Raw genomic sequence first — 20642 nt, forward strand, 5'->3', positions numbered from 1 at the left:
GTGCCGCCGCTCACCTTGTCAGCAATCGGCGTACGAGGTTACTTCCATAAAATGTGGAGAAGATGATGTTCATTAAAATGAATTATAATCAATTACTCCATGGAGACATTCACCAGCAGCAATTGCCTCCAGAAAGTACACGGGGATCTGAGATGGTGGATTCCAGTGGGGACGAATTAATAATCTGTGAGGAGGGGGATGTACACAGTGAAAGGGGTGATGAATCGGACGATGATGATGAGGTGGACATCTTGCCTCTGTAGAGCCAGTTTGTGCAAGGAGAGATTGATTGCTTCTTTTTTGGTGGGGGCCCAAACCAACCAGTCATTTCAGTCACAGTCGTGTGGCAGACCCTGTCGCTGAAATGATGGGTTGGTTAAAGTGTGCATGTCCTGTTTATACAACATAAGGGTGGGTGGGAGGGCCCAAGGACAATTCCATCTTGCACCTCTTTTTTCTTTCATTTTTCTTTGCGTCATGTGCTGTTTGGGGAGTATTTTTTAGAAGGGCCATCCTGCCTGACACTGCAGTGCCACTCCTAGATGGGCCAGGTGTTTGTGTCGGCCACTTGGGTCGCTTATCTTACTCACACAGCTACCTCATTGCGCCTCTTTTTTTTCTTCTTTGCGTCATGTGCTGTTTGGGGAGTATTTTTTGGAAGGGCCATCCTGCCTGACACTGCAGTGCTACTCCTAGATGGGCCAGGTGTTTGTGTCGGCCACTAGGGTCGCTTAGCTTACTCACACAGCTACCTCATTGCGCCTCTTTTTTTCTTTGCGTCATGTGCTGTTTGGGGAGTATTTTTTTGGAAGGGCCATCCTGCCTGACACTGCAGTGCCACTCCTAGATGGGCCAGGTGTTTGTGTCGGCCACTTGTGTCGCTTAGCTTAGCCATCCAGCGACCTCGGTGCAAATTTTAGGACTAAAAATAATATTGTGAGGTGTGAGGTGTTCAGAATAGACTGAAAATGAGTAGAAATTATGGTTATTGAGGTTAATAATACTATGGGATCAAAATGACCCCCAAATTCTATGATTTAAGCTGTTTTTTAGGGTTTTTTGTAAAATACACCCGAATCCAAAACACACCCGAATCCGACAAAAAAATTTCGGTGAGGTCTTGCCAAAACGCGTTCGAACCCAAAACACGGCCACGGAACCAAAACCAAAACCCGAAAAATTTCAGGTGCACATCCCTACTTCATACACAGATCCAGAGACTCAGCTGCACACAGATATAGAAGTGTCATATATCAAATTAATCGGCACAGTATCCTGGTGCATCTTAGCTGCATCACATTGTGACTAAAACATATTTTTGGCAAAAAAGTTGCCCGATGCTAGCAGAGTCTCACAGGACCTGGGGTGCGGAGAGGGGCTGCTTGGCGCCACTGCAGCAATGACATATGAGGACACATCTGAGAATACACTGAGAAGTGTAACTATTGCTACACACTAATGAAATAATGAACCTATACATTTAATAGCAGACTGATATCAGATTCTTTGTAAAAAAAAGACATTCATTGGAAACTGACCTATGCAGTTCATCCTCAGAAGGCGAGTACTTGGAGGTAACGTCGGCTAGATCCCAGAAGATCTGCTTGCTGTATGTATTAGCTCCTGCCATGTAGTACTCAGCAGGAGTTAATCTTTCATCTTTAATTGAAAGATCACAGAAAAATGGCAACTTCTTCACCCATGTGATTTGTCGGAACAGTAGCTCGTCGGCAAGTCGGCACAGGAGGGTGAACAGCTCAGACTGAGTAACCTTGTACCTGTGTGAGGACGAGGAAATATCGAGTAAAGATTCTGATTTTGGAAAACTTGCAACGTACTGAAAAAGCTGATTTTACTAGTTTTAAAAAATACTGAATAGAAGCTTTGCCAGATTCTCTAAGATTCTAACCGCTCTACATCGCATTATGAAGCAATGAAAAGAGTGGAGAAGTGAGCCAGTGCAGAAGGGCAAGATTAACAATGGGGCGAATGGAGCTACAGCTCCAGGAATCCATATAAAAATAAGATCAACATCATGGCAGCATGGTGAGCACTAGCCACCAGCTTGCCGCATGATCGCCCATAAATCATAATATTAAGATTGCATTTTTATCTTTCTCACAAAATAATGCAATTTTTTATACTTGTACATATTTAGGGAGACATTGGAGCTGATAGTGTAGGGGTGATCACACACATATGGCTATTGCCACACCCACACAGCACTAATCACACCTACCCCGTTTCTCACAATAGGTCCTTGAATATTTCCAGCCCCAGGCCCATGTGGGCCTTAATCCGGCCCTGAGTGGGGAAGCTGCCCATGGCAACCAATCAGTGATGAGGCAACATTTATAAAAAGCATTCTATAAAATTATATGTAGCAGCTGATTGGTTGCCATGGGCAACTTCTCCTCCATTTCTACTACTTCATATCTGTAACAATGAAATGTCAACTTCAATATATATTTGTGTGATCATTATGCATTCTCCTATGTAAAGCGAATAATGCAGCATCTTTAAAGAATATAACCTTTTCACACTGGCAGGTTGACGTCTGATGGCCTGGGATTATAGGGCACCCTGTTGGCTGTCACCAGCATAAGAAAATGCCACATTTGGAATCAGCATAGACTGTAGATTATAACAACAGCTCACAAGGCTGCAATCACCAATACAGGTGGCATCGGGGGTGTCTTAGCAGTGCTCAGTTATTGGTTTGCTTTGCAAATTCTGCAAATTAAAGGGTGAATATATACACTAATATAGAACATTAGACCCACATTTTATATAACGTGCGTGTGTGTGTGTGTGTGTGTGTGTGTGTGTGTGTGTGTGTGTGTGTGTGTGTGTGTGTGTGTGTGTCTCAATTATGTTTTATGTTTAATTTTAAACAAAATACCCTTGGGTGACATTACAGACTTTACTCTTAACACACTGTCTTTAGCACCACCATGTGGGTGAATTGTAGAAGATCAGAATTGTTTTGTGTTGTGTTTAAATTTTATCGTATATGAAAATGTTCCTTCTGCCTCAGATCCATGTGACACACTATGGTGTGTTATACTAGCATTGTAATATTGATGTAGTCAGTTTCTAAAGTGATCTGTTTGATAGTTGTATCATTTACAATTCAAAGGACTAATTAATAATATGCATCACAGTCAATGAGATATGGCACTGTTAAGGTACAATTTTTTACTCTACTTTTTCGTACATTAAAATTAGAGATGATCGGGTTCGGTTCTCAGAGAACCGAACCCTACCGAACTTCACTACCCGAGCCCGGCTCGGGTTTTCCCGCCTGACTCGGAAACCAGAACGAGGCAAAATGTCATCATCACGCTGTCGGATTCTCGCGGGGTTTTGATTCCATATAAGGAGCCGCGCGTCGCTGCCATTTTCACTCCGGCATTGGAGAGTGTAGAGAGAGGATGTGTCTCTGTCCTCAGTGTCCTGCATCAGTTCAGTGGTAGTGTCTTGTGCTGCATCAGTCCAGTCACAGTGGTGGTGTCCTCTGCTGTCATATGTCCACTGCTGCTGTATAAGTCCAGTCCAGTGGTGCTGTGTTGTGCTGCATCAGTCCAGTGGTGGTGTCTCGTGCTGCATCAGTCCAGTCACAGTGGTGGTGTCCTCTGCTGCCATATGTCCACTGCTGCTGTATAAGTCCAGTCCAGTGGTGCTGTGTTGTGCTGCATCAGTTCAGTGGTGGTGTATTGTGCTGCATCAGTCCATTCACAGTGGTGGTGTCCTCTGCTGCCATATGTCCAGTGCTGCTGTATAAGTCCAGTCCATTGCAGTGGTGGTGTGTTGTGCTGCATCAGTACAGTGGTAGTGTCTTGTGCTGCATCAGTCCAGTCACAGTGGTGGTGTCCTCTGCTGCCATATGTCCAGTGCTGCTGTATAAGTCCAGTCCATTGCAGTGGTGCTGTGTTATCCTGCATCAGTCCCGTGGTGGTGTCCCTGTGCTGCTGTATATGTCCAGTGGTAGTGCCGTATATGTCCAGTGATACTGCTGTATAATTCCAGTGGTACTGGTATATAATTTTAGCGGTACTGGCGTATAAATCCAGTCCAGTGGTACTCCCGTATATGTCCAGTGATACTGCCTTATATGTCCAGTGGTACTGCCATATAAATCCAGTAATACTGCCGTATAATTCCAGTGGTACTTGTATATTACTCCAGCGGTACTGGCATATAAATCCAGTGATACTGCTGTATAATTCCAGAGGTACTGGTGTACAATTCCAGTGGTACTGGCATATAAATCCAGTCCACCGATACTGCCATATATGTCCAGTGATACTGCCTTATAAATCCAGTGATACTGCCATATAATTCCAGTGGTACTGGCGTATAATTCCAGCATTACTTGCGTATAAATCAAGTCCAGTGGATACTGCCATATATGTCCAGTGTGTTATGATTCCAGCACTCCTGGCCAGAGGAGATCTTATGACAATGACCGGAGCACTGGAATGGAATGCTGGGAACGGGAGCAGGAAAGAATAATAGCCCCTGGCGCCCTAACTCTGTTGTCTCACCCGTGCTATCGGAAATCCCTTGCGAGACTATGGTTTCTTGAGCCCTTGGCAGCCGCGTTTGAAGGGCGGATTATGTCTGCCCAACTCCGATGCCCCCCGGTCTTAATGAGAGACAAAGGGAAATCCGAGGCAGGATGATAACAAGAGGACCTCTAGCTAACAACAGGCCAGGGGCTACGAGCTAACTAAAAAACCTAAAGTATGTGCGGGAAAAACCGCCAGGGAAAAGGACAACCAAAATCCACTTGTCCAATACTCCTACCCGGCACCGTCGGATACCAGAGTGGACCTGTGGAAGCGGAACCCTCCGCAAAATGCTCCAAACACAAATAATAAAGGGTAAAGCGGCCAAGCCGCTACACACGGCAGAGCCGCGACTCACGAACACCACTGGATGTTAAACGGTGATCGGTCAGGACTCCAGGGACGAGATGATAACTCCCGAGTACAGGACTTCAGAGGACTGGAACGACCGGATACAGCAAGACTGGAAACAGACTCTCAGCAAACAAAGACAGCATGCAGGAAGCTATTACCGGCGTCTGTGAGAAGCCCTGAGAGTGTATTTAAACAGGAGTCCTCCAATCAGCTGCTGACAGAGCTGATTAGAATGAATGCCGTGCAGCTGCCTTGCTGCACGGCCAGAGATCAGGTGCACCTATTAATTAAACAGGACCCAGCAACGGGGAACGCGGTCCGCCAGTGGCGTCCCCGTTGCTAGGGTCCGTGCGGATCAGCGCGCCCGGCGTCTAGCGTTGCCAGGGAGCCGGCGGCTGTACGCGCACGGCGTCCCTAGTTGCTAGGCGCCGGGCCGCGCAGACGAGCGGACCCCGGCGCCTAACAGTAAACCCCCCTTGAGGAGGGGTCAAGGAACCCCTAAAGTCAGGTTTCCGAGGAAATTCCTGAAAAAATGCCCTCTTGAGCCTCGGGGCATGAAGATCCTTATCCAAGACCCAAGACCTTTCCTCCGGACCATAGCCTCTCCAGTGCACCAGAAAATAAAGCCGGCCCCGGGACAATTTGGAATCGAGAACCTTCTCCACCAAGAACTCCTGTTGTCCCTGTACATCCACCGGAGATCTACCCTGAGAGATCCTCCGAGGAAATCTACTGGAAGAAACGTATAGTTTCAACAGGGAGCAATGAAACGTATTTCCAATCCTAAGAGATCTTGGTAAACGTAACCGGAAGGCAACTGGGTTGACTCTTTTAATAATAAGAAATGGCCCAATAAATTTGGGTCCCAATCTAGCCGAGGATTGTCGAAGCCTGATGTTACGAGTCGACAACCATACCCTATCTCCCACCTTAAAAGTGCAAGGACGTCGGAGCCTGTCAGAAAATTTCTTCTCTCGAAAGGCCGCTTTTCTGAGAGCAAGGTGCACTTTTTTCCAAATGGCTCTGAGATGGGAGGTTAAGGTTAGCGGGGAGACTGAGGAATGATGAAAAAAAAGAATTAGCTCTGGGGTGAAAACCAAAAACTGAAAAGAATGGAGACACTTTAGTGGAGGAATGACAGGAATTATTGTAAGCAAACTCCGCCAACTGAAGAAACTCGGACCAATCATTCTGGAGTTTGGCTGAATACAAACGCAAATACTGTTTCAATGATTGGTTAACTTGCTCGGTTTGCCCGTTGGATTGTGGGTGGTAACCGGATGTTAACGACAATTTCATCTTTAATGAAGCACAAAAACACTTCCAGAATTGTGCGATGAATTGTGGACCCCGATCAGAAACAATATCAGTAGGCAACCCATGAAGTCTGAAAACATGGCGGAGAAACAAAACTGCCAACCCTTGGGCAGATGGCAGTCGGGGAAGAGCAATGAAATGAGCCATCTTGCTAAAACGGTCCACTACCACCCATATGACTCGGAATCCGGCTGAAAGGGGAAGGTCTACCACAAAATCCATGGAAATATGAGACCATGGCCTGAGAGGGACATTTAAGGGCATAAGTTGCCCGATAGGCAAGGAACGGGGAACCTTATGCTGTGCACAAATCTGACATGAAAAAACAAACTCCTTAACGTCTTTAGAAAGACCAGGCCACCATACTGAGCGGGAGACTAACTCCAAAGTCTTAGAGATTCCCGGATGCCCGGAAACTTTGTTATCATGGAATTCAGTCAAAACAGTAGCTCTCAAAAACTCAGGGACGTAAAGACGACCAGCAGGAGTATTTCCAGGAGCTTGGTGTTGAAGCTGTTTTAACTGGGTAAATAAATCTTGTGTGAGGCCTGCCCAAATGACCGAAGATGGAAGTATGGGAGTAACAGGACTGTTATTGTGAACCGGAAGAAAACTGCGTGACAGGGCATCAGCCTTGGTATTCCTGGAACCAGGCCTGAAAGTGATTATAAATTTGAAACGAGTAAAAAATAAAGCCCAACGTGCCTGCCGGGCATTAAGTCGCTTAGCTGATTCGATGTATTGCAGGTTTTTATGGTCAGTCAATACTGAAATGGTATGTTTTGCTCCCTCCAGCCAATGCCTCCACTCCTCGAAAGCCCACTTTATCGCCAGTAACTCCCGATTACCAACGTCATAGTTGGATTCAGCGGAGGAGAATTTCCTGGACATAAAGGCACAAGGATGTAACTCCAGAGACTCCGGATCCTTTTGAGAAAGGATAGCCCCCACTCCAACCTCCGAGGCATCAACCTCCACAACAAAGGGCAATTCCGGATTGGGATGTCTGAGGACTGGAGCCGAGACAAAGGCTTGTTTCAAGGCTCGAAAGGACAACTCTGCTTCATGCGACCAGTTGGTAGGATCCGCTCCTTTCTTTGTCAGAGCTACAATGGGAGCAACCAGGTCAGAAAAAGAATGAATGAACCTCCTATAATAATTCGCAAACCCTAAAAAGCGCTGAATTGCTTTTAAATTGGTGGGTTGCGCCCAACTGAGGATGGCCTGGAGCTTCTGTGGTTCCATGGAAAATCCCTGAGGGGAAATAATGTACCCTAAAAAAGATACCTCCGTGACATGAAACTCACACTTCTCCAGCTTGGCATATAAATGATTCTCACGTAACTTCTGAAGAACCAGACGCACCTGGGTAACATGTTGTTCCATTGATTCAGAATAAATCAGGATGTCGTCTAAGTAAACGACCACGAATTTCCCTAGGAAGTCACGGAGCACATCATTAATGAGGTCTTGAAAAACTGCTGGAGCATTGGACAAGCCGAACGGCATCACCAGGTACTCGTAGTGACCTGACTGAGTACTGAAGGCCGTCTTCCACTCATCTCCAGATTTGATTCGGATGAGGTTGTACGCTCCTCTAAGGTCAATTTTAGAAAAAATCACAGCCGAACGTAGCTGATCAAAGAGTACAGATATCAGCGGCAAAGGATAAGTATTTTTAACTGAGATCTTATTCAGGGCTCTAAAGTCAATGCAAGGTCTAAGCAAGCCATCCTTTTTCTCCACAAAGAAGAAACCTGCACTTAAAGGAGATTTTGATGGTCTAATAAATCCTTTCCCTAGGCTCTCCTTAACATAATCATTCATGGCCGCAGTTTCTGGCCCGGATAAAGCATATAATCTTCCCTTTGGTAATGCGGCACCAGGAATAAGCTCAATAGCACAATCATACGGCCGATGAGGAGGCAGAATGTCCGCATTGCCTTTGGAGAACACATCAGCAAACTCCTGGTATTCCACAGGAATGAGTTCAGGAATGGCAGCTGCTACTCTGACTGGAAACGTAATACATTCCCTATCACAAAAGGTACCCCATTGTGAAATCTCCCCCGACCGCCAATCAATGGTGGGATTATGAAAGGCCAGCCAAGGGTGACCCAGAACTACTGGAACTGCTGGGCAATGAGTAAGGAAGAACTCGATTTTTTCAGAATGTAGAGCTCCTACTGTAAGTAATACAGGGGGTGTACGGAGAGAAATAACCCCATTGGACAGTGGACTCCCATCTAAGCCATGCATGGTGACACACCTACCCAAAGGTAACTGAGGAATGCCTAAGGCCTTAGCCCAAGTTAAATCCATAAAGTTTCCTGCAGCTCCACTATCAACAAAAGCCGACACCAAAGAACTGAGGCTGCCAAAGGAAACTTTAACTGGGACTAAAAGGGAGTTATTCGAGGAGATAAGCTGCAGACCTAGGTGAACCCCCTCACAATTCACCTGGTCAAAGCGTTTCCCGACTTGTTCGGACAATTACGAGAAAAATGTCCCTTACCCCCACAGTACAGGCAAAGACCAGAATTTTGCCTTCTGGCTCTTTCTTTAGGAGACAGCCGGGAGAGACCCATCTGCATGGGCTCCTCTACGTCCTCAGGAATGGAATATACACACGGACTTGACCTTACAGGTGCTCCTTTTTCAGCCCTCCGCTCTCTGAGACGACGATCTATCTTAATAGAAAGCTCCATGAGCTTATCGAGAGTCTCAGGAGCGGGGTACTGAAGGAGACTGTCTTTTATAGACTCTGATAAGCCGAGGCGAAACTGACTGCGCAGGGCTGGGTCATTCCAGCCACAGTCGTTCGACCAACGGCGAAACTCCGTACAATAAACCTCCGCAGGATTTCTACCCTGTCTGAGAGCGCGCAACTGACTTTCAGCGGACGCCTCTCTATCAGGGTCATCATACAAGAGCCCTAAAGACCCAAAAAAAGCGTCCACTGACAACAATGCCGGATCCTCTGCTTTTAAACCAAATGCCCAGGTCTGAGGATCCCCCTGGAGCAAAGAAATAATAATCCCGACCCGCTGAGATTCAGTACCCGAGGAAATCGGTCTTAAACGAAAATAAAGTTTACAGGATTCTTTAAAATTAAAAAACTCTTTCCTATCACCAGAAAAACGGTCAGGCAAATGCATCTTTGGTTCAGGAACTACCTTCGGGGAAGCTCGCAAAAGATCTTCCTGTGACTTCACCCGAAGAGAAAGATCCTGAACCATCTGAGTAAGTTCTTGAATCTGGCTGACTAAGAGCTGACCAGGATTTGGCCCTAAACCTGTAGGATTCATGAGGCCGATAAACTCTCACAAAACTGAATAAGAAAAAATTAAACCCTGTTTAATTTTAAGTTTTGGTATGGCCGGTAATAATGTTATGATTCCAGCACTCCTGGCCAGAGGAGATCTTATGACAATGACCAGAGCACTGGAATGGAATGCTGGGAACGGGAGCAGGAAAGAATAATAGCCCCTGGCGCCCTAACTCTGTTGTCTCACCCGTGCTATCGGAAATCCCTTGCGAGACTATGGTTTCTTGAGCCCTTGGCAGCCGCGTTTGAAGGGCGGATTATGTCTGCCCAACTCCGATGCACCCCGGTCTTAATGAGAGACAAAGGGAAATCCGAGGCAGGATGATAACAAGAGGACCTCTAGCTAACAACAGGCCAGGGGCTACGAGCTAACTAAAAAACCTAAAGTATGTGCGGAAAAACCGCCAGGGAAAAGGACAACCAAAATCCACTTGTCCAAAACTCCTACCCGGCACCGCCGGATACCAGAGTGGACCTGTGGAAGCGGAACCCTCCGCAAAATGCTCCAAACACAAATAATAAAGGGTAAAGCGGCCGAGCCGCTACACACGGCAGAGCCGCGACTCACGAACACCACTGGATGTTAAACGGTGATCGGTCAGGACTCCAGGGACGAGATGATAACTCCCGAGTACAGGACTTCAGAGGACTGGAACGACCGGATACAGCAAGACTGGAAACAGACTCTCAGCAAACAAAGACAGCATGCAGGAAGCTATTACCGGCGACTGTGAGAAGCCCTGAGAGTGTATTTAAACAGGAGTCCTCCAATCAGCTGCTGACAGAGCTGATTAGAATGAATGCCGTGCAGCTGCCTTGCTGCACGGCCAGAGATCAGGTGCACCTATTAATTAAACAGGACCCAGCAACGGGGAACGCGGTCCGCCAGTGGCGTCCCCGTTGCTAGGGTCCGTGCGGCTCAGCACGCCCGGCGTCTAGCGTTGCCAGGGAGCCGGCGGCTGTACGCGCACGGCGTCCCTAGTTGCTAGGCGCCGGGCCGCGCAGACGAGCGGACCCCGGCGCCTAACACAGTGGTACTGCAGTATAATTCCAGTGATACTGTCATATAATTCCAGTGATCCTGCCGTATAATTCCAGTGGTACTGGCGTAAAAATCCAGTGATACTGCTCTATAATTCCGGTGGTACTGGCGTATAATTCCAGCGGTACTGGCGTATAAATCCAGTCCAGTGATACTGTCGTATATGTCCAGTGGTACTGCCGTATAATTCCAGTGATACTGCCGTATAATTCCAGTGGTACTGGCATATAAATCCAGTGATACTGCTCTATAATTCCAGTGGTACTGGCATATAATTCCAGCAGTACTGGCGAATAAATCCAGTACAGTGATACTGCCGTATATGTCCAGTGATCCTGCCGTATAATTCCAGCGGTACTGCCATATAAATCCAGTGATACTGCCATATAATTCCAGTGGTACTGGCGTATAATTCCAGCGGTAATGGCGTATAAATTCAGTCCAGTGATACTGCCGTATAATTCCAGTGATACTGTCATATAATTCCAGTGATCCTTCCGTATAATTCCAGTGGTACTGGCGTAAAAATCCAGCGATACTGCTCTATAATTCCGGTGGTACTGGCGTATAATTCCAGCGGTACTGGCGTATAAATCCAGTCCAGTGATACTGCAGCATATGTCCAGTGGTACTGCCGAATTAGTCCAGTGGTACTGCCATATATTTCCAGTGATACTGGCGTATAATTTCAGTGATCCTGCCGTATAATTCTAGTGGTACTGGCGTATAACTCCAGTGGTACTGGAGTATAACGCCAGTGGTACTGGCGTATAATTCCACTGATCCTGCAGTATAATTCCAGTGGTACTGGCGTATAATTCCAGTGGTACTGGCGTATAAATCCAGTCCAGTGAAACTGCCGTATAATTCCAGTGGTACTGCCGTGTAATTCCAGTGATCCTGCAGTATAATTCCAGTGTTACTGGCGTATAAATCCAGTGATACTACTGTATAATTCCAGTGATACTGGCGTATAATTCAAGCGGTACTGCCATATAAATCCAGTCCAGTGATACTGCCGTATATGTCCAGTGGTAATGCTGTATAATTCCAGTGATACTGCCGTATAATTTCAGTGGTACTGGCGTACAAGTCCAGTGATACTGCCGTATAATTCCAGTCCAGTGGTGCTGTCCTGTGCTGTATATTATTTACTCCAAATAAAGGGGTTATTAATATTTAATCCAAATAATTTTCACAGGGTTTGTCCTGTGTGGTGTAGAGGTACGCTTTCAGGTACCGCATATTGTTATATAACTCCAGAAAAAAAATGGAGAACAAAAATTTCCTCCTAGTGCTGAAGCTGCTGCCACTAGTCATGACATAGATGATGAAATGCCATCAACGTTGTCTGCGATGGCCGATGCCCAATGTCATAGCAGAGGGCATGTCAAATCCAAAAAGCAAAAGTTCAGTAAAATGACCCCAAAAAATAAATTTAAATGGTCTGAGGAGAAATGTAAATTTGCCAATATGCCATTTACGACATGGAGTGGCAAGGAACGGCTAAGGCCCTGGCCTATTGTATGTTTATGACTAGTGGTTCAGCTTCACATGATGATGGAAGCCCTCATACTCCCGCTAGAAAAATGAAAAAAGTTAAGCTGGTAAAAGCACAGCAAAGAACTGTGCGTTCTAAGAAGGTATCACAAATCCCCAAGGAGAGTCCAAGTGTGTCAGCGGTTACAATGCCTGACCTTCCCAACACTAAATGGAAAGAGGTGGCTCCTTCCACCATTTGCACGCCCTCTGCACGTGCTGGAGGGAGCACCCACAGTCCAGTTTCTGATATTCAAATTGAAGATGACACTGTTGAAGTATACTAGGATGAGGATATGGGTGTTGCTGGTGCTGAGGAGGAAGTTGACGAGGAGGATTCTGATGGTTTTGTGATTTGTTTAAATCAGGCACCGGGGGAGACACCTGTTGTCCGTGGGATGAATAAGCCCATTGTGATGCCTGGGCAAAAGACCAAAAAAGCCACCTCTTCAGTGTGGAATTATTTCCCCACAAATCTGGACAACAGGTGTCAAGCTGTGTGTTGCCTCTGTCAATCTGTAATAAGTAGGGGTAAGGATGTTAACCACCTAGGAACATCTTTCCTTATACATCACCTGTAGCGCATTCATCAGAAGTCAGTGTCAAGTTGTGAAACTTTGGGTAAGAGTGTAAGCAGTCCACTGACACCTAAATCCCTTCTTTCTCTTGTACCCAAGCTCCTGTAAGCCACACCACCAACTCCCTCAATGTCAACTTCATCCTCAGTCAGGAACGTCAGTAGTCCTGCAGGCTATGTCACTGGCAAGACTGAGGAGTCCTCTCCTATCCGGGATTCCTCCGGAGGATCCTTGAGTGGTACGCCTACTGCTACTGTTGCTGCCACTACTGTTGTTGCTGCTGGGACTCAATCGTTATCCCAGAGGGGAAGTCGGGAGACCACTTGTACTACTTCAACTAAGCAATTGACCGTCCAACAGTGCTTTTCTGAGGAAGACGAAATATGACAGCAGTCATCCTGTTGCAAAGCAGATAACTGAGGCCTTGACAGCTATGTTGGTGTTAGACGTGCGTCCGGTATCTGCCATAAGTTCAGTGGGACTTAGAGAATTGTTTGAGGCAATGTGTCCCTGGTAACAAATCGCATCTAGGTTCCACTTCACTAGGCAGGCGATACCGACAATGTACAGAGACGTCAGAAAAAGTGTCCTCAGTGTCCTAAAAAATGCAGTTGTACCCACTGTCCACTTAACCACAGACATGTGGACAAGTGGAACAGGGCAGACTAAGGACCATATGACTGTGACAGCCCACTGGGTAGAGGTATTGCCTCCCACAGCAACAGCAACAGCAGTGGCACCAGTAGCAGCATCTCGCAAACGCCAACTCGTTCCTAGGCAGGCTACGCTGTGTATCACCGCTTTTCGTAAGAGGCACACCACTGACAACCTCTTATGGAAACTGAGGGACATCATCGCACAATGTCTTACCCAAATTAGACTCTCCTGGGGATTTGTGATATCGGACACCACCAATATTGTGCGTGCATTACATCTGGGCAAAATCCAGCACGTCCCATGTTTTGCACATACAATTAATTTGGTGGTGCAGAATCTTTTGAAAAATGACAGGGGCATGCAGGAGATGCTGTCGGTGGCCCAAAAAATTGCGGGCCTTTTTTGACATAAAGCCACTGCGTGCCGGAGACTGGAGCGCCAGCAAACAATCCTGAACCTGCCCTATAATCACCTGAAGCAAGAGGTGGCAACGAGGTGGAATTCAACCCTCTATATGCTTCAGAGGATGGAGGAGCAGCAAAAAGCCATTCAAGCCCATACATCCACCTACGATTTAGGCAAAGGAGGGGGAATGCACCTGACTCAAGCACAGTGGAGAATGATTTCCGTCTTGTGCAAGGTTCTCCAACCCTTTGAACTTGCCACACGTGGAAGTCAGTTCAGACACTACAAGCTTGAGTCAGATCATTCCCCTCATCAGGCTTTTGCAGAAGCAGCTGGAGAAATTTAAGGAGGAGCTAAGACAGGGCGATTCCTCAAAGTATGTGGGACTTGTGGATGGAGCCCTTCATTCGCTTTGCCAGGATTCAAGTGTGGTCAGTCTGTTGAAATCAGAGCACTACATTTTGGCCACCGTGCTCGATCCTAGGTTTAAAGCCTACGTTGTATCTCTCTTTCTAGCAGACACAAGTCTGCAAAGGTTCAAAGACCTGCTGGTGAGAAAATTGTCAACTTAAGTGGAACGTGACCTGTTAACAGCTCCTCCTTCACTTTCTCACGCAACTGGGGCTGCGAGGAAAAGGATAAGATTTACTAGCCCACCCGCTGGCGGTGATGCAGGGCAGTCAGGAGCAAGTGCTGACATCTGGTCTGGACTGAAGGACCTGCTAATGATTACTGACATGTCTACTGTCACTGCATATGATTCTGTCACCATTGAAAGAATGGTGGAGGATTATATGAGTGACAGCATCCAAGTAGGCATGTCAGACAGTCCGTATGTATACTGGCAGGAGAAAGAGTAAATTTGGATGCCCTTGCACAAACTGGCTTTATTTTACCTAAGTTGCCCCCTTCCCCCCCTCCAGTGTGTACTCTGAAAGAGTGTTTAGTGCAGCCAGTAACCTTGTCAGCGATCGGCGTAGGAGGTTACTTCCACAAGATGTGGAGAAGATGGTGTTCATCAAAATTAATTATAAATTCCTCCGGGAAGACCTTTACCAGCAATTGCCTACAGAAAGTACACAGGGACCTGTGATGGTGGTTTCCAGTGGGGACGAAATAATACTCTGTGAGGAGGAGGATGTACACACTGAAAGGGGTGAGGAATCAGAGGATGAGGATGAGGTCAACATCTTGCCTCTGTTCATTTTTGGTGGAAGCCCAAACAAACCAGTCATTTCAGCCACAGTCGTGTGGCAGACCCTGTCGCCGAAATGATTGGTTTGTTAAAGTGTGCATGTCCTGTTTATACAACATAATAATAAGAACAATTCCATCTTGCATATCTTTTTCTTCTTTGCATCATGTGCTGTTTGTGGACTACTTTTTTTAAATGCCATCCTGTCTGACACTGCCGTATAAGTCCAGGGGTACTGCCGTATAAGTCCAGTCCAGTAGTGCTGTCTTGTGCTGCATCAGTCCAGTGGTGGTGTCCTGTGCCGTATAATGTTTACTCCAAATAAGAGGCTTATATACATTACTTATATTATTATCCAAATAATTTTTACAGCGTTTGCCCTATGTGGTGTAGGGGTATGCCTGTGCTGCATATTATTATAATAGCTCAAAATAAAAGGGTTATTATTATCCAAATTAATTTTACAGGCTTTGTCGTGTGTGTGTGGTTTAGGGGTACGCTCTCCTGTGCCACCAATATTGTGCGTGTATTACATCTGGGCAAATTCCAGCACATCCCATGTTGTTTGTGCCGCACACTTGTGTCACTTAGCTCAGTCATACAGCTACCTCATTGCACCTCTTTTTCTTCTTTGCATGATGTGCTGTTTTGGGCCTAGTTTTTTTAAATTCCATCCTGTCTGCAACTGCAGTGCCACTCCTAAATGGGTCAGGCGTTTGTGCCACACACTTGTGTCGCTTAGCCATACCGCTACCTCATTGCACCTTTTTTACTCCTTTGCTTGATTTGCTGTTTTGGGACTATTTTTTTTTTAAGTGCCATCCTGTCTGCCACTGCAGTGCCACTCCTAGATGGGTCAGGTGTTTGTGCCGCACACTTGTGTCGCTTAACTTAGTCATACAGCTACCTCATTGCACCTCTTTTACTTCTTTGCATGATGTGCTGTTTGGGGCCTAGTTTTTTTTAAGTGCCATCCTGTCTGCAACTGCAGTGCCACTCCTAGATGGGCCAGGTGTTTGTGCCGCACAGTTGTGTCGCTTAGCTTAGTCATACAGCTACATCATTGTATCTCTTTTTCTGCTTTGCATCATGTGCTGTTTGGGGCCTATTTTTTAAATCCGCCATCCTGTCTGCCAGTGCAGTCAGGGCCGGCAACAGAAATCTTGGGGCCCGGTACAATGAAATCACTGGGGCAGATACTGTATATATATATATATATATATATATACACACACACACATATAACATATATATATATATATATAATATAAAAATAACAAATGTAGGAGGAACGGCACTCAGAGGCTTTTTATAGAAATAATATATTCAAAAAGTTCCATGAAATAGCACATCAACATTTCAGTGCACAGCACACACCATACCATCTTCAGGATGTATATAATAAACACAAAAAAGTGACACAAACCAAACCAAAATTTTATATACAGTATATATCAGAGATGTGCATCGGACATTTTTCGGGTTTTGTGTTTTGGTTTTGGATTCAGTTCCATGGTCGTGTTTTGGATTCGGACGCATTTTGGCAAAACCTCCTTTAAAAATTTTTGTCGGATTCGGGTGTGTTTTGGATTCAGGTGTTTTTTTTCAAAAACCCCTCAAAAACAGCTTAAATCATAGAATTTGGGGGTAATTTTGATCCCATAGTACTAACCTCAATAACCATAATTTCCACTCATTTCCAGTCTATTCTGAACACCTCACAATATTATTTTCAGTCCTAAAATTTGCACCGAGGTCGCTGGATGACTAAGCGAAGCACAAACACCTGGCCCATCTAGGAGTGGCACTGCAGTGTCAGACAGGATGGCACTTAAAAAAATAGTCCCCAAACAGCACATGATGTAAAGATAAATAAAAAAAAAAAAGAGGTGCAAGATGGAATAGTCCTTGGGCCCTCCCACCCACCCTTATGTTGTATAAACAGGACATGCACACTTTAACAAACCCATCATTTCAGCGACAGGGTCTGCCACACGACTGTGGCTGAAATGACAGGTTGGTTTGAGCCCCCACCAAAAAAGAAGCAATCAATCTCTCCTTGCACAAACTGGCTCTACAGAGGCAAGATGTCCACCTCCTCCTCATCGTCCGATTCCTCACCCCTTTCACTGTGTACATCCCACTCCTCACAGAGTATTAATTCGTCCCCACTGGAATCCACCATCACAGGTCCCTGTGTACTTTCTGGAGGCAATTGCTGGTGAATGTCTCCACGGAGGAATTGATTATAATTCATTTTGATGAACATCATCTTCTCCACATTTTCTGAAAGTAACCTCCTACGCCGATCGCTCACAAGGTTACCGGCTGCACTAAACACTCTTTCGGAGTACACACTGGAGGGGGGGCAACTTAGGTAAAATAAAGCCAGTTTGTGCAAGGGCCTCCAAATTGCCTCTTTTTCCTGCCACTATACGTACGGACTGTCTGACATACCTACAGTGATGGTGTCACTCATATAATCCTCCACAATTCTTTCAATGGTGACAGAACCATATGCAGTGACAGTAGATGACATGTCAGTAATCGTTGGCAGGTCCTTCAGTCCGGACCAGATGTCAGCTATCGCTCCTGACTGCCCTGCATCAACGCCAGCGGGTGGTTTTGGAAATTTTATCCTTTTCTTGGCAGCTCCAGTGGCGGTAGAAAATGAAGGAGGAGCTGTTGGCGGGTCACGTTCCGCTTGACTTGACAATTGTCTCACCAGCAGGTCTTTGAACATCTGCAGACTTTTGTCTGCTGGAAAGAGAGAAACAACATAGGCTTTAAACCTAGGATCGAGCACGGTGGCCAAAATGTAGTGCTCTGATTTCAACAGATTGACCACCCGTGAATCCTGGTTAAGCGAATGAAGGGCTCCATCCACAAGTCCCACATGCCTAGCGGCATCGCTCTGTTTTAGCTCCTCCTTCAATCTCTCCAGCTGCTTCTTCAAAAGCCTGATGAGGGGAATGACCTGACTTAGGCTGGCAGTGTCTGAACTGACTTCACGTGTGGCAAGTTCAAAGGGTTGCAGAACCTTGCACAACGTTGAAATCATTCTCCACTGCACTTGAGTCAGGTGCATTCCCCCTCCTTTGCCTATATCATAGGCAGATGTATAGGCTTGAATGGCCTTTTGCTGCTCCTCCATCCTCTGAAGCATATAGAGGGTTGAATTCCACCTCCTTACCACCTCTTGCTTTAGCTGATGGCAGGGCATGTTCAGGAGTATTTGCTGGTGCTCCAGTCTTCGGCACGAGGTGGCTGAATGCCGAAAGTGGCCCGCAATTCTTCGGGCCACCGACAGCATCTCCTGCACGCCCCTGTCGTTTTTTTTTTTAATTCTGCACCACCAAATTCATTGTATGTGCGTGCTGGAATTTGTCCACATGTAATGCACGTACAATATTGGTGGCGTTGTCCAATGTCACAAATCCCCAGGAGAGTCCAATTGGGGTAAGCCAATTTGCAATGATGTTCCTCAGTTTCCGTAAGAGGTTGTCAGCTATGTGCCTCTTATGGAAAGCGGTGATACAAAACATAGCCTGCCTAGAAAGGAGTTGGCATTTGCGAGATGCTGCTACTGGTGCCGCTGCTGTTGCTGCTGCAGGAGGCAATACTTCTACCCAGTGGGCTGTCACAGTCATATAGTCCTTAGTCTGCCCTGCTCCACTAGTCCACATGTCCGTGGTTAAGTGGACATTGGGTACAACTGCATTTTTTAGGACACTGGTGACTCTTTTTCTGACGTCTGTGTACATTGTCGGTATCGCCTGCCTAGAGAAGTGGAACCTAGATGGTATTTGGTACCGGGGACACACTACTTCAAGCAATTCTCTAAGTCCCTGTGAACTAACGGCGGATACCGGATGCACATCTAACACCAACATAGTTGTCAAGGCCTGAGTTATCCACTTTGCAACAGGATGACTGTTGTGATATTTCATCTTCATCGCAAAGGACTGTTGGACAGTCAATTGCTTACTGGAAGTAGTACAAGTGGTCTTCCGACTTCCCCTCTGGGATGACGATCGACTCCCAGCAGCGCCAGCAGCAGTAGGCATTACACTCAAGGATCCTACGGAGGAATCCCAGTTAGGAGAGGACTCGTCAGACTTGCCAGTGACGTGGCCTGCAGGACTATTGGCGTTCATGTCTAAGGTGGAAATTGACATTGAGGGAGTTGGTGGTGTGGTTCGCAGGAGCTTGGGTACAAGAGGAAGAATGGATTTAGTTGTCAGTGGACTGCTTCCGCTGTCACCCAAAGTTTTTGAACTTGTCAATGACTTCGGATGAATGCGCTCCAGGTGACGTATAAGGGAGGATGTTCCTAGGTGGTTAACATCCTTACCCCTACTTATTACAGCTTGACAAAGGCAACACATGGCTTGACACCAGTTGTCCGCATTTCTGTTGAAATAATTCCACACCGAAGAGGTGATTTTTTGGTATTTTGACCAGGCATGTCAAAGGCCTTATTCATCCCACGGACAACAGGTGTCTCCCTGGGTGCCTGACTTAAACAAACCACCTCACCATCAGAATCCTCCTTGTCAATATCCTCCTCAGCGCCAACAACACCCATATCCTCATCCTGGTGTACTTCAACAGTGACATCTTCAATTTGACTATCAGGAACTGGACTGTGGGTACTCCTTCCAGCACTTGCAGGGGGCATGCAAATGGTGGAAGGAGCCACCTCTTCCTGTCCAGTGTTGGGAAGGTCAGGCATCGCAACCGACACAATTGGACTCTCCTTGGGGATTTGTGATTTAGAAGAATGCACAGCATGTGAAGCTGACCCACTAGTCATGAGGAACATAGGAGAGGGCCTTAGCCGTTCCTTGCCACTCTGTGTCGTAAATGGCATATTGGCAAGTTTACGCTTCTCTTCAGACGCTTTAAATTTAGATTTTTGGATCATTTTAATGAACTTTTGTTTTTTGGATTTTACATGCTCTCTACTATGACATTGGGCATCGGCCTTGGCAGACGACGTTGATGGCATTTCATCGTCTCTGCCATGACTAGTGGCAGCAGCTTCAGCACTAGGTGGAAGTGGATCTTGATCTTTACCTATTTTACCCTTCACATTTTTGTTCTCCATTTTTTAATGTGTGGAATTATATGCCAGTAATATATCTGTTAATAGACGGCAGTAATGTCTGGAATTAGATACCACTAGATAGATACCAGATACCACTGTGACTCCAATGATGATGACCTATGTAGTGACAGGACACTACCACAGCACCCTACAGCAGCAAGATGCAGCACAAGACACTGGACTTTTAGTTACCACAATGCAGCACTGATACTGAGCACAGGTATTGAGCACTGTTCAGGATAATAGAACTGACACTGGGCAGCGAGAACAGCACTGGACTACTGTACTGTACTACTATATACTGGTCCGTGGTCAACACAATGCAGCAATGATAATAATGAGCACAGATATTGAGCACTGTTCAGGATAATAGAACTGACACGGAGCAGCAAAATACAGCAATGGACTACTGTACTGTACTACAATATACTGGTCACCACAATGCGCAATGATAATAATGAGCACAGATATTGAGCACTGTTCAGGATAATAGAACTGACACTGGGCAGCGAGAACAGCACTGGACTACTGTACTGTACTACCATA

The 20642-nt window shown here is 46.1% G+C and overlaps 1 pseudogene; it reads right to left on the reverse strand.

The window, feature by feature from the left end:
- LOC134949787 (nuclear receptor subfamily 6 group A member 1-like) overlaps positions 1-20642 on the reverse strand; it is a 162703-nt pseudogene that overhangs the window by 118840 nt on the left and 23221 nt on the right.

The sequence above is a fragment of the Pseudophryne corroboree genome, chromosome 8 (assembly GCF_028390025.1).
Source record: "Pseudophryne corroboree isolate aPseCor3 chromosome 8, aPseCor3.hap2, whole genome shotgun sequence".
Classification (NCBI taxonomy): Eukaryota; Metazoa; Chordata; class Amphibia; order Anura; family Myobatrachidae; genus Pseudophryne; species Pseudophryne corroboree.